The sequence below is a fragment of the Rhinolophus sinicus genome, linkage group LG04, assembly GCF_036562045.2.
Source record: "Rhinolophus sinicus isolate RSC01 linkage group LG04, ASM3656204v1, whole genome shotgun sequence".
NCBI classification, from domain to species: domain Eukaryota; kingdom Metazoa; phylum Chordata; class Mammalia; order Chiroptera; family Rhinolophidae; genus Rhinolophus; species Rhinolophus sinicus.
Genome location: NC_133754.1, coordinates 34,311 through 50,077, shown reverse-complemented (window position 1 = coordinate 50,077; position 15,767 = coordinate 34,311). Strand labels below are relative to the sequence as shown.

At 38.9% G+C, this 15,767-nt stretch overlaps 1 long non-coding RNA gene across 1 annotated transcript; it reads right to left on the bottom strand.

Annotated features, from left to right (window-relative positions):
- Window positions 1–4,562: 4,562 nt before the first annotated feature.
- On the bottom strand, window positions 4,563–8,377 carry LOC141570994 (uncharacterized). The gene is made up of 3 exons (XR_012495415.1): window positions 8,090–8,377; window positions 6,696–6,776; window positions 4,563–4,584 (listed from the first exon to the last, which is right to left on the bottom strand). It is a non-coding gene; the product is annotated as an uncharacterized LOC141570994 (long non-coding RNA).
- Between the last annotated feature and the right edge of the window lie 7,390 nt (window positions 8,378–15,767).

Sequence of the window (15,767 nt, the reverse complement as noted above, 5' to 3'; positions counted from 1 at the left end):
GACACAGCCCTGGGCTCAGGATCAGGGAGTTCATGGGGCCAGGACCTGGGCTTTGAGCACGAGGGGCTGAGGCACTGCTGCAAAACAACAGGATTCACTGCTCTGTGGATATCCACTCTTTTCTCCCTTATGTTCAACTTTTCTGTTTCACGCTTATTGAGAAGATTTGTAAATTCAAGACCTTTGGGATGAATCTGCAAGCGTAGATGGCATCCCATAATTTGATTGTCATTAATTTCTAAATATATTGTAACTTCACATGTTTGTTTTTCCTTTATTCACAGAGCTATCTGAAAATATTTTTTAACTTGAAAAAATAAGGTATTTTAATCTGGTTTTCTATACTATTCTGAATGTTTTATGTCAAGTTAGGGTAACATGACATAAAATGGATACTGTTTGGGAAATACATGAATTTTGTTTTTAATTAATGAAAAATTAAATTTTCAATATCAAGGGACATTTAAAAAACAATAGTAAAAATGAATTTTCAACCTTCAGTAGCTTCATGGATACTTGTAATAAATGTTAATGTGAAAAATGCAAGTTAGTATCTTTTTTAAAATTTCCTTTGGAAATTCTGAAGTTATTGTTGGAATTTGGCAATACCAGATCACAACTATTCATGCTGCAGAAATTTCTCAAAGATTCTTTATGAAAGGACACCCTTCTGGCTTTCTCAAAGCTTTTAGTTTATTGAATATTAATATGTGAACTCAAACCAATTAAAGATTTGGAAGACATCTTTCTGTTAGGCAGTAAAACAGAAACCACCCTGGAATTCACACAGAAAAGTTGGAATAGTCCTGCCCACTGTCCTCCAGGTCCCCACGGATGAGTTCCCTCCCCCTGAGCTCAGCTTACTCCCTTCAGACCTGCTGGGAAGTGGACTCTGATTAAGGAGCTTAGACTTGACACCATCTGGGGTCAAATGGTCTTGACATTTGGACTCTCCACGTAGTTTTTCTTCAGCCCTCTTTGTTTATAGTGGTGTCAAGTGATATAACTTCTGTCTGTGTAACCCCTCCAAATGATCTTCTCCATCAAATTTTCTTCATTTAGATGTATATATAATATGTCCTTAGGAGTCTTCACTTCCACTGGAGTGACTGATTCCTCTTGGGTCCATATGGGATGCGTATCTCCCTGTGGGAAGCTGAGCCCACAGAGAGGTTTCTGAGTAAGCCAGAGTCTGTGCCCCACATCTCGGAGTCTCTTTTCCTTGGCTGGGGATTGGATCTGATGAAAGCTCAGAAATCAAAAGAAGTGACAGTGCATTGAAGTATAATGTCTTCAATGTATGTTTTCATTATCATTCTTACTATTCAAAAAAGTTTCTAGGCACTCCTTAAAACAACTACCTCACTGAAGAACTATTCCCTTTTTTCAGGTGCAAGTAAACCCTACATCAATAATGTTTATTTTAATGAAGATATATCCTAAACCACTCTTCACTGAGTTTATAAACTTTTCCGACATTATCATGTGAATTTTAACTTGTACGTGGTCTGAATCTTTGAGCATTAACTAAATGTCAATGAAGAAAGAGGTCTGTGAACAATGTGTCACACACACACACACACCACTGGTGGAATTTGTTGACTGAAACAACTGGTCTGGACTGGGGATTATTGATAATTTCATGGCAAGGAGAATAGTGATGAATGATGGGAGCAAACGCGACTGATGTCAGAACACATTGGTGGTCTGTGCAGACTCAAAGAATGGTAGAACCTCATAGGATGAATGTAGTGTTTTCTCTTTTCTCTCTTATCTGAATGATCATTGTCCTATGGACCATCATCTCACTGACTGTTGGCACTGAGAACCAATAACTGAGACAAATATCAGAATGCCAGAACCTCAAACCCCACCAATGAAACCTTGGATCACTCCCTCTTCCATGCGCTTGGCACACCAGCTCCATCTCAGTCATCTTGCTGAGCTTCCAGCATAGGAATTTTTTTGCATGCTTCTTCCAGTTAGAAGCCCTGTGGAAATCAAAGCTGCATGGAAAATTCCAGCATCCAAACTAGGATACCTTGGGAATTTTTGGGGGAATCGTATGCCAACAGAGATTTGATATTCTCTTCTTTGAAATGAACACTACTGATGTTACATAATTAAACTGTGTCGACTGAGTAAACACCATGAATGACAAACACTGATTTTGCAAATGAAATCTTGATCTTGAGCAGACCATTCCTCTTCCTCCATTAGACCTGAAACAAGAGGCCCAGCGCTCCATCACTGGAGGACCATGAGAGATGTCCATGCCCAGATCCCTGAGAGCCTCTGACAGACTCACACTCCGTTCAGCCACGTGGGGCGGGAGAGATGGGTCTGAGCGTAGCTTCATGCCTCCTGGCCACCCTGATCCCTGTATTTGAAGCTCAAATAAGATTTAGCCTGTAATTCATATCTTGGGTTGCCATCTGTGTTAGACCTTTGTATTCACTGACTCCTGTGACCCTCAGAGATTCCAGATGGGAGAGAATGTTCTGTGCTCCTTTGGGAAAGTGCTTCTGTTACCCAGACTGGTTTCCAGGCTGGTTCCTATTGCTCACCACTCTGGTAGTCTGTAGGTAACGCTTCCTCAGATGGGTTTTTTCTATGCTGTCCAACAAAAGACAAAGTTCTCTAATACTTTATACTTTAACTGCATATATTAACACAATTGGTTATTGAATGGTAATTTACTTTTTAAAATTTGCCAAAACAAACAATTCTTGTGTCCATATAAACTCTGACCACATCTGCTGATCAACACACCAATGCTGGTGCCTCCAAATTCCTCACTTTTCAGGAGCTTTCATCTGACAAAGTCCATGACTAGGATATTGATCCTGATCTAAATACAACCAACTCCTATTAACATTCAAGTATAATGGGAAATCCTGCCAACAGAATTATCCTTTTAGTTCCATAAAAACTTCAAAACTTCTGCAGGCCTTTTGCATCACACACATACTCACTTTTATCAGGAGTCTCCACAAAAGGGTTTGCGTCCTACTACACTGAATTAAATCATTTGAGAAATTGTTAGTCAAACCTTAGATGATTGCCATAACATCTACAATTATCCATACATTCATACCCATCCATTACTACTATCTTCTGTTAAAGTGAAGAGTCCTCTCTACCCTGTCCACATTCTCCAATTAAATCGCTTTCTCTTCTGCCATCTTAGGAACTTTATATTATTGCTTCTATGTTAAGTCTACTTTACTAGACACATACCCTACTTTTCTTGATCTATCTACTCAATATTAAACTATCATGACTCTTCCATTTTGAAATAAAAACTTCATCTGAACATATTTTCTTTCTAGTATCCGCTCTCCTGTTCCCAATCAAACAAAGTTGGAAGTATAGTTACCATTTCTTTATATCCTTTGACTTACTAAAATCACCAATGATCTCCCCATACATATGTCTTGCTAACACCACCAATGTTTTCCCACAAAATATCTAATGGGTATGTCTCAGTCTTTTATTTGAAACCAAAGAATTGGATTATGACCTCCTTTTGGTAACTGTTTTTCTGTGCTATTTCAGGCTCCTGATTGTTTTCAAACTACTCTGTGGTCATTTCTTCCACACATCCTCAGCAAAGAATATCTCAAACAACTCTAATGGTATGTCTGAAGAGTCCATCCTAGCTCCTTCTCTCTGTTTTATACCCTGTCCTGACACTTGCACACATTTATTTGTGCGTGAAAATGGGCTGCGGTAATAAATCATAAATTCCTAACTGTGCAGGCTGTGGTGGGTAGTCATGCTCCAGGCCTGTGGCTTCTCTGGTGAAAGGTTTTAAGCCACCCTGTACATGGTTCCCATGCAACTAGTTACCACACCTCTGAAATAAGGATAGCCACCCTCAAGAGAGTGCCTAATTGTGTTGACTGTCCTATAATCCATCCCTGCCTGGCTTTCTCCCTCCCCATGTCATCTTTCTTCCTCCCCTCCTTAATTTAAATGCAAAAAGAAGCTGCAAAACTCATTCAAGGAAGCATTTGAGAGCTTGCTTCCTGGCAGTTGTCATCAGTTTCACTAAAATTAAAGCTTATGAAAAATTCCCTGCAGGTTTTGACATTTCTTACATCACACTAGATACACATGTTGAGTTTTGAGAAACGTATGACTATTACCTGTTACAGGGTTTTGGTGGTGAAACAGGTGTAGTAAATAGATGTATAAGAGACATGAGAAGGCAGATGTAACAAAAGGTGTTTTTTCAGACATTACTGGGCATGAGCCATGATAGCAGTCACTTCGATAGCTGCTGCACATGCAGGTGGGATAAAACTGCAGTTTGTCCCTGATGCATGTCAAAAGGAGTAAGCAGGGATTGAACTGGGCAGCAGAAAAGGTGCAGTTAGGGGCTGGTAGACCAAAGTGGGGTGACTGGACTGTGGTTCCCAAGTGGTAGGAGAACCTGGGCATGGGGAGTGATTCCGTGAAGCAGCTGAAGGGGCAGAGAGCGGTGATTACTGGCTGTGGTCTCTGATCACTAACCTGATGGATATTCCTGGTAAAACGTACCTGTGGTTAGTACTTCTCAGGAGGGTCACTTGTAGAAATCTGAGTTTGGAAAAGAGCAAAATGTAAATATTAACATTGTCAATTTGTAGCCATGTAATTTTGTCACATTAAAGAGTTTTGAAAGCATGCTATGCCATTTTTAACACTGGTGAACATCTCAGTCATTCTGGGCTGCATAGCAAAACCCCACAGAGCAGGGGGCTTAAACTACACACATTCATTGCTCGTAATTCTGAAGGTGGAAAGTCCAAGATCAAGATGTCAGTAGATTCAGTTCCTAGTGATGGACGAGCCCCTGGCTCCCAGGAGGCCTCCTCGTTGTGTCCCAACAGAGCAGAAGGAGAGAGCGCGGGTCTCTCGCTCTCATCGTGGCACCAGTCCCTTCCTGGGGGACCCACTCTGGAGCCCTCATCTAACCCTGATCACCTCCCAGAGGCCCCGCCTCTGAAGACCACTGCAGTGGAGGTTAGGGCTTCCACATAGGAGTTGGGAGAGAGGGGGCCCATGCACTGAGCCCATAACAGCAAATAAATCAAAATCAGGAGAGTTTTGTGAGGATGACTTAAGCAAATATATTTAAATCTCTAGGCAGAGTCATATTTAATAAGAGTTTTTCTTATTTTTCAGACTTTAGGTACAAAAAGTGAGTTAAATCTACTTTTGTTTCTGATAGAATATCACCGTTTTCTGTGAAATACATTTAATACTAACACAATTTTGGTATAAATTAAAGTTTACCAATACTTATATAATTTATGAAATGCTGGGGGTGTTGTTAGTGGTGATGATTGATATAGGACAGTATTCCAGTTACAACTTTACTAAAATAGCCTATTGAACAAATACATTTCCTCATCAAACCCATGCATCCTGCATTTTCTAAGTCATGACATCCTAGGTTTGGGGTTCAGAGAGAGAATTGCCCAACCCTATGAAAAACTTGGGCTAGTTAACTTATGAAGTCACTGATTTTCATTTCCTAGTCTGAAAAAAGAAAAGGGTTTTCACATATTATTTACTAGCAACACTAGCCAAAGTCTTCTCCATCTGGGTCTGAGTAGATGTGAGCACTCGCCCACTTTTAGAACAGTACGTGTTCTCGTACACTGAGCTGAGGGGCTCCACTCAGGAGATGTGTTGGGGATTCATGACCAGTATGTCTGGAAACTGTGGATGAGACTCGCATCTCATGGCTTCTTTCTCCTTGCTCAGCTTGTCCTGCTTATGGCTGACACTGTCTGTGAGTGAAAAGCCAGTGGAAGAGAGGTGGTGGCTGAATTCTTGAGAATGCCACCACAAGTGAGTCAAGATTTAATCTCTCCCCTGAATAACATGTGCTGCTAGTGGATGGGAAGTCTTCTCTTGGCCTGAATCTTCTCAGTGCATTCAGACAGTGTTCAATGATGTGAACTCTAATTAAATTTTCCCAGCACTCAGAGATGCTTAAGGTCGATCAGGTACTGATCAATAAATTGTCTCCTTTTCAACATTCGCACTAACTTAGCTCACTCTCCATTAAGAAGGTCCTAGCAGAAAAGACGTCGCCAACATTTTCTTCTCATCGATCGCATGGTCTTAGTGGGAAAATGATTTACTCATGAAACATAGTAGTGTCTACAGTGGGCTTAAGTGTGTGGTGGTAGGTGACAGAGGTGAGTGTGAGCATAAGTTTACAGTCCACTCAAGAGGTTAGCAGGTGAATTTAACGAAGCCAGTGTGATATATGGAGGGCTGGGTCTTCCTGTTTTCAGAGATCATAGAAAGGTTTGTACAAGAGAATGCAACGGGAAATCTTTTTTTCCTCAATTTTATACTTACTAAAGTTTTGATGCAATGCACTTGAATAATTTTGAAACTTCCAAAGATAACTAAAATCCTCTTTACTGCCATTGTCCCCAGTCACCTACTTTCCCTCTTTACAGTTACAATATCTTAAAATTTGAAAACAATGCATAGGGAGTATTTTATAAATTGGCTGTGCATTTAGCATTTGTGTACAGAGGTTAGAGTTAGACTTTTATTGCAGTTTTTGAAAGACTAAGAGAGGTGAGAGCTAATCAAGGGGCTGATACTGCCTCTTGAAAAATAAAATTAATATACAGGTGACTGACACAATAACTGATAACTGATGATAAGACTGGAGAGCTCACCACAGGACGGGTCATTCCAAGGCCATCCTTCAGAACAGCAATCTCAGGAGCCCTTAATTGTACTGCATGACCCTTGATAACCTGAAAAGACCAAGTGAGTTTTGTAAGATGAGAGGAGCCACTTGCTGATGCCAAGTTCAATAAAGCAGTTTATCCTGCAGAATGCTGGGCCTTTTTTCATGATTCTCTACCTTTTAATATTAATAGGATTATCACTTGTGTATATTGTTTGTTGTAAAAGAAGCATTTGCACATTAGCTCATTGGAACTCTCAGGACCAATATATCACCTAAGTTATCATCACTAGTGTGGAAGTCAATATTACTAATTTAGTGAGGAATTGCCAAGTTATTTCCACATTTAAGATTCATTTATAAATAAATAAAAAGATTCATTTATAATGAAGTAATTATGTGCTCACCAAGCGTGTATTTCTTTTTTGTGTGAGAAAGGCACAAGCAAAATCAGCACAGAGGAACATTTGACGTGAACTAAAAATGTGGTTGGAGCTTTCTATACAGACAGCTTCCCATCTGCCAGCATCATCATGTTGACTATCATCCATGGAAATATTGGCCCTGATTGAACCAGAAGATCCATGATATTCTAGGAATTTGTAACCTGCAAGGATGTAGCTGTAGACTTGACCCAAAAGAGTGGGCCTTGCTGGACACATCCCTGAGAAAGCTGTACAGAGCTGTGATGCTGGAGAACATTAGCCATCTAGTCTCCGAGGGTGCGCCTGTCAACATTCAGTCATTTCTTTATTTATGAAACGCGTATCCAGGACAGCTTCCACATATGCCACTCTGCTGTCTGCCCTGATTCAAATCTTTTTGTACCTGGATGAAATCTGTTACTTTATTTTCATCAAATGTTACACAATTGGAATATAGTCTTCCAATTTTATATCTTTCTGCTATGCTATCTCCAAGAAAAAGAACAGTGCTGGGAATACAATGAGTATTTTTAAATGAATAAAGATCTTAAATATTTTCCGCTCTAAGAACTATGAGTCTTGAGCACAGTAGAAAACATAACATCTTGTCTTCACTTTCCGTATAAAACTCCACAGAGTATACTCCACAGCTCCTCAGGTGGAGCTTATGTTTATTGTATGCCTTTGAAAATAATGTGAGCCCCACTGTGGAAACATTTGATTCCTCTGTGGATGCAAACACTGAGCACTCTGCCTTTCAGATAGGCAGCAGCATCAGCACCCACAGGCCTGCACTGTCTTGGGGTGCAGTGTCAGGGTGAGAACCTTGACTGTGGCCAGTGCTCCAGGGGTTCTCTGGGCTGCCCATCCATGCTCACATGGTTCTTCTTCAATAGCCGGCACTGGATGTGAACATCATGTGCTGTTATCAACACAGAACTGGAAGTCAACATACCATTCTCCAACATACAGGGTATCAATTCGTCAAATGAGATGTGATTTCCCAGATGAAGCAGGAGGAGGAGCCGTGGAGGGAAGAAAGGGGACTTCCCCACGGCCTGAGGCCAGGTGAGCTCCCGGCATGTGTGCTCTGTGTGAAGAAGAGGCTCGTCAGTGGGTGACCAAGACCTCATGGATGTCAGTTGCAGATTTTATTTAGTGAATAACAGCTTCAGAGAAATTTGAGTGGCCACTGAGACAAAATTCCTCAGATTGAGTCGCTATTTGTCACACTTATTAACTTCCCTTCATGTATCCTCCTGTACTTACATTTGACCTCAGAGAAGCAATGTTGCTGTCCTCATTGGATGTAAAATTTTACAATGTGGTCTTTCTTTTAATGATTTCCATTTTCATATCCTCTGCAGCGGCCAATCATTATTTTGTTTTTCTTGAATTTCAACACTGAGGGTTTTTTTCCTAATTTATATTATTCTAATATGTGCCTGTTCACTAGTATATTCCTCAATGTCACATTATTTTGCCATGCAATGGTCAATATTTGAAACATACTTACATGGGCCTTGCGTTTGTTTTTCCCCATCAATTTAATTCCCCTAATTCCACTGAAGATATTTCTTATGTCTATTTCTTAGTTTCTTTAAATTTTCAGGCATGCAAAACAGCCACTGAAAACAAGGAATAATATCTATGCGAGATGTCTGAAGGACCCATCTAAGTACAAGACAATAGTAAGTTTCATGGGGACAAACCTTGATCATCCATGTTAAAGATCTGGGAATGGGATAAGTTAACATTTCAGATGAACCACATAAAAATAGTAAGAATTTGGCATAAGTACATTCTCATAGAATGTGATTGAAAATCTCAATGTGAATAAGAAATCAGCCTGGATTTAAACTATAAATTTTGTTCTGATAAAAGGATAGTTGTATAATCCTGGTTTATTTGCATGAAACACAATGAAATCTTCAAAATTACTCAGTCCTCCAGTAAAGATGCTATAAAGGTAAAAATGTTTGTGCACGCTGGAAATTAACACACCATATGTTATGTAACTAACATGGGGAAGACTTTCCTGGAGATATTCATGAAATGGTCAGCATAGAATTCATATGTAGAGAAGTGAATGAATGAATGTATGTGAACAGTTCTTTTACAGTCTCTCATCTCTTTCCCAACAGCAGAGATATCACTGAGGAAAGGACCCCTTTGAACATATTGAGTTCAATGAGGTTTTCTTTCACACATACATATTGAGTCAACATGTCTTAATTTACACTGGAGAGAACCATATAAATGTAATGAATGTGAGAAACTTTTCAGTCACAGAAGAAACCTTTATATACACCAGAGAATTCATATGGGAGAGAAACCCTATAAATGTGATGAATGTGGAAAACACTTCAGCTGGGGCTCTCACCTTAATTTCCACAAAATAACTCACAAAGGAGAAAATCCACATGTGTGTAATCAATGTGGAGGGCCTTCAATCATACTTCATTCTTAAGTAGAAATTAAGAGGATTCATACTGGCGAGAAGCGATTTGTATGTCATTTATGTTGGAAAGCCTTTGTTCAAAAGCCTTAGATGACATGAGAAAACTCACACTGGAGAGAAGCCATTTGGATGTCATGTACGTGAGAAAGTCTTTGTTCAAAGCTCTTACCTCAGACATTAGAGAACTCACACTCCAGAGAAACCATTTAGATGTCATTTATGTGGGAAATTCTTTGTTCAAAGTTTTTGCCTTAAACGACATGAGAGAACTCACACTGGAGAGAAGCCATTTGGATGTCATTTATATGGGAAAGCCTTTGTTACAAGCGCTTGACTTAGAAGACATGAGACAACTCACTCTGTAAATATAATGAATGTGGAAGAGTCTTCAACCACAGCTCTAATAAATCAGAAAACTCATACATGGGAGAAATTCTATGACTATATTCATTATGGAAATGCTTTCATTTATAACTTACCTTTAAACAACATGAGTGAACTTCACTTGGAGGAACCCTATATTTATAATCAATGAGGAAGATAATTTAGCTGATCTCCAGTCATGGGTTGCACAAGAAAACTCTATATGAATAAGAATCTAATTTCCCTAAAAAGGAAAATCAGACAGGAAGGTCTTTACCAGGAGGTCACATGAGTGGAAAAAACAGGATTTAATGCTCAGTATAATATGCATGAAAAAAGTTTTTTACTCAGAGAAAAACTATTTTAGACTTGTGAATTTTTGCACTAAATTTGTCCTTATTTATTTTTGGGAATATGTTTCAAGACCTCCAGTGAATGCCTGAAACCATAAATAATACTGAATCCTATATATACTATGCCATTTCTTACACATACATACGTATGATGAAGTTTAATTTATAAATAGGGCACAGTAAAAGGTTAACAATAACAAATAAAGTAGAATAATTATAATATACTGTAATACAAGTTATGTGAATGAAGTCTCTCAAAATATCTTGTACTGTACTCACCCCTCTTGTAATGATGACACAGGCTACAATGCCTGTGTGATAAGATGAAGTGAGGTGAATGACATAGGTATTATGATGGTGTGAGGCTAATAAAAGGGTTATATGAACACAAGCACTGTGACACCAAGAAAGCTGCTAAATGACTAATGAGCAGGTAGCGTGTACAGTGTGGATTCGCTGGACAACAGAATGATTCATGCCCCAGGCAGGATGGAGCAGAATGACATGTGATTTCCTCTCACTGTTCAGAATGGCACACAATTTAAAACTTATGTTTATACCTGGTATTTTGCATTGAATATTTTCAGGCCATGATTGACCATGGGTAACTGAAACGGTGGAAAGTGAAACTGAAGATAAGTGGGGAGGGACTGCTATATGTATAAAATACTTCCAATGTAACGAATGAAGGGAAGTCAGTGATTTTTAATTCCCTAGTAAACATTTAATGTCTCGCATTATATACACCAATGCTAAAATCAAATGAATGGTGGGCGTTTGTATCAGAAATTCATGACTAGGAAAAACACCTAAAAAAAATGTTTAACCACACAATGTAGACATTAATTGGTAATCTTGCTTAATGGCATATTATAACAAAAATTAGGGTAAATATGTAGGGTTGTGATATCATGTGAGAATTCTGAGTGTAGAATTTTATAACAATAAGCAATTATTTTTTTAATGAAGTAGTGCTTAAAAATACATATTAAGTGAAGTTGTTGCTAAAAAATCTATTATACTGCTCAGTTTCGATTATTCATGCTGCAGTAATCATAATTATGATGACTGGGTTTAACCAGAAAGTAACTTTGAACATTACTGAAAAATGTCAAACACAAGATGATGTGTCATAGCTACATACCATTAACATATATGTACATCACAAGTATAAATTAAAAGTCAATAAATAGCTAATTTTTGAGTGAAGTCTGCTGATACATACTTTTTCCTTTATAAATGCCTTTTTTAAAAAACAAAGGGCATTGCATAATGATAAATGAATCAATTCAACAAGAGGATATAACATCTGTAAATATTTATGCATCCACCTTAGGAGCACCTAAATATATGTAGCAAATATCAACATACCTAAAGAGAGAAATAGACAGCAATACAATAGTAGTAAGGGACTTTGATACCTCACTGGCATCAATGGATAGATCATCCAGACAGAAAATTAATACGGAAATACTGGTCTTATATGACACTGTTAGACCAGATATACTTAACAGCTTTTACAAAATATTCCATCCAAAAGCAACAGAATATGCATTCTTCTCAAGTGCATATGGAACATTCTCCAACATGGATTGCATGTTAGCCCACAAAACAAGTCAATGAAGAAAACTGGGGCCGGCCAACTGGCTCACGTGGTTTGAGTGCAGAACCGAGGTAGCTGGTTCAATTCCCACATGGGCCAGTGAGCTGCGCCCTCTACAGCTAAGATTGTGAACAACAGGTCTCCTTGGATCTGGGCTGCCGTGAGCAAGTGGAGTTCAGCGTGGGCTGCTGTGTACTGCCATGGGTTACCATGTGCTGCCGGGAGCTGCCAGTGGCCATTGTGAGTGGCTGCCAGCCAGCGTGAGCAGCCATGGGCTGCTGTGTACTGCCGTGGGCTACCGTGTGCTGCCATGAGCAGCCAGTGGCCAGTGTGAGTGGCCGGCAGCCGGTGAGAGCTGCCGTGAGCTACCCACCAACAACAGGTGACCGACTGCCTCAGCTAGGGGAGGGGAGGGACGCAAGGCTCATAATACCATCAGCATGGGCCAGGGAGCTGCGTCCTACACAACTAGACTGAGAAACAACAGCTTGAACCAGAGTGTTTGGGGGAGAGGCGGAAGAATGGGGAGAAAAATAAAATAAACCAGACTGAAATCATATCAGGCATCTTTTTTTACCCCAATGGTATGAAAATAAAAAACAAGAAGAAAACTGGAAAATTCACAAATATGTAGAGATTAAATAACATGCTACTGAACAACCAAGTGGTCAAAGAATTCAAGAGAAATAAAAAAATACTTTGAGACAAATGCAAATGTAAATACAGTGGTACCTCGGTTTTCAAACATAATCCATTCCGGAAGACCGTTCGAGTTCTGAAATGTTTGAAAACAGCCAACAGCTAGGCCACAGGATCTTACACTCAGTGGAAGCTGCATGACATGTTCGACTTCTGAGGCGTGTTCGAAAACCGAAAACCGAAGCATTTACTTTCGAGTTTACTGCGTTCGTAAACCAAAATGTTCGTCAACAGAGATGTTCAAAAACTGAATTACTACTGTATACCAAATCTTATGGAATAAAGCAAAAGCAGTTGAAGAGGGAAGTTTATATCAATAAATACCTATATCAAAAAAGTATATAAAATCTCAAATAACCTAAATTTACACCCAAGGAACTAGAAAAAGAAGAACAAATGAAGCCCAAAGGTAGTAGAGGGAAGGAAATAACAAGAGCAGAAATAAATGACGTAGAGACTAAAAAAACCAATAGAAAACATCAATGAAACTTAGCTGGGATAAGATAGAGATAAAATTGATGAATCTTAGCTAGAATCCTCAAGAAAACACAAAAATGAAAGAGGAGCTGTTACAATTGTTACCACAGAAATACAAAGGATCATAAGAGACAACTTGGAACAATTATATTCTGATAAATTGGACAACCTAAAAGAAATGGTCAAATTCCTAAAATCATACAACTTAGCAAAATGTAATCATAAAGAAATAGAAAATCTGAACAGACTGATTACTAGAAAGGAGACTGAATCAGTAATCAAAAACCTCCCAACAAACAAAATTCCAGGAACAGACAACTTCACTCGAGATTTCTCCCAAAACATTTAAAGAAGAATTAAAACAAATCATTCTCATACTCTTCAAAAAGTAGAAGAGGGAACATATCCAAACATTTTTTACCAGATCAGCATTACCCTGATACCAAAACCAGACAAGGACATCACAAGAAAAGAAAGTTGCAGGCCAATATCTCTGATGAACATAGATGCAAATAAAATATTAGCAAACCAAATTCAACAATACATTAAAAGGATCTAAGTGTGGTTTGTTCCAGGGATGCAAGGATGGTTCAACATCCACAAATCAAATAATGTGATTCACAATATTAACAAAATGAAGGATGTTCATATGATCATCTCAGTACATGAAGAAGAAGGATTTTACAACATCCATTTATGATAAAAACTCTTAACAAAGTGGGCATAGACGGAACATACCTCAACTTAATTAAGGGCACATGTGACAAGCCTACAGCTAACATCATACTCAATGGGGAGAAGCTGAAAACTTTTTCTTTAAGATCAGGAACAAAGCAAGGTTACCTGCTCTCCCCTCTTCTATTCAATGTAGTACTGTAAGTCCTAGCCAGAGCAATTAGGCAAGAAAAAGCGATAATAAGCATCAAAATTGGAAAGGAATAAAAAAAATCACTTTGTGCAGGTTGCATGATATTATATATAGAAAATCCTAAAGACTACATCATAGTACTTTTAGATTTAATAAAAATATTCAGTAAAAACTTTTACTTTTTTCTAGGTGTATATCAAAAAAGTATAATAAAAAGTGATTTAAAAAATGTATAAGAGGGCGGGCCGGTGGCTCAGGTGGTTGGAGCGCCATGCTCCTAACTCCAAAGGCTGCCAGTTCGATTCCCACATGGGCCAGTGGGCTCTCAACCACAAGATTGCCAGTTAGATTCCTCGACTCCCGCAAGAGATGGTGGGCAGCGCCCCCTGCAACTAAGATTGAACATGGCACCTTAAGCTGAGCTGCCACCGAGCTCCCGGATGGCTCAGTTGGTTGCAGTGCGTCCTCTTAACCATAAGGTTGCTGCTTCGACTCCCGCAAGGGATGGTGGGCTGTGCCCCCTGCAACTAGAAAACAGCAACTGGACCTGGAGCTGAGCTGCGCCCTCCACAACTAAGACTGAAAGGACAACAACTTGAAGCTGAATGACATCCTCCACAACTAAGATAGAAAGGACAACAATTTGACTTGGAAAGAAGTCCTGGAAGTACACAGTGTTCCCCAATAAAGTCCTGTTCCCCTTCCCCAACAAAATCTTAAAAAAAATAAAATAAATAAAATGGTTTATCTGGGAAAAGAAAATGGAACCACCAAAGAGTGTAAGCACACTCACACCCGGAGGGCAGTCCTCTGTGACAAAAAACCCAGAACACAATATGGCTCCCTCTTTTATTGACATCTCTTCCCCTAGAGTTTACCATGGAGTTCAACAGGAAGTCAAGACTAGAGAGTCAACAAGGGGCCCAGCTCAACCCATAGTCTTCCCAGCTCTATGATTAAGCGTCTTAAGATGTCAGTTTACTTTCAACAGCCAGAAAGTACAAACAACTTGAATGACTATCAGTGGCTGAATAAACAAACACAATCTGGTTTATCCATACAATTGAATGTTATTCAGACATAGAAAATACTAAGTATTCATATGTGCCACAATTGGATGAACTTTGAAAACATTATGCTCAATTTAAAAAGCCAGATGGAAAGGTCAAATATTGTTTGACTCCATGTATTTAAACATTCAGAATAGGCAAATTCATACCATGTTTCCCTGAAAATAAGTCCTAGCCAGACAATCAGCTCCAATGCGTTTTTTTGGAGCAAAAATTAATATAAGACCCAGTCTTATTTTAATGTAAGGCCAGGTCTTATATAATGTAATGTAATATATAATATAAATATAAATATAATACCGGGTCTTACATTAATTATTATTCCAAAAGATGGATTAGAGCTGACTGTCCGGCTAGGACTTATTTTCGGGGAAACAGGGTAGATACAGAAAGTACATTAGTAGCTGGCAAGGGTTGTTGAGTAGAATAATGGAAGTGATTGCTTAATGAGGGTCAAGCTTCTTTTTGGGATGATGAAATTGTCTGGAATTTAATTAGTGGTAATGCTTGTACAACACTTAGAGGGGAAATAGCATGGCAGTTTTATGTAAAGCCTTGACCAACTGTTGAAAAACATCATTGTATCTTATTATTGTTCCAATTCCTAGGAATTGTGTGAAGTGTTATAGCAGCTATACGTATTTGTATTGTGTACGCTGAAGATCAGAAAAAAGATAATGGTTATTTTGTCCTACATGAAGTAACTTTCTCTCCCACCCAAACTCTTATCTCAACTTGC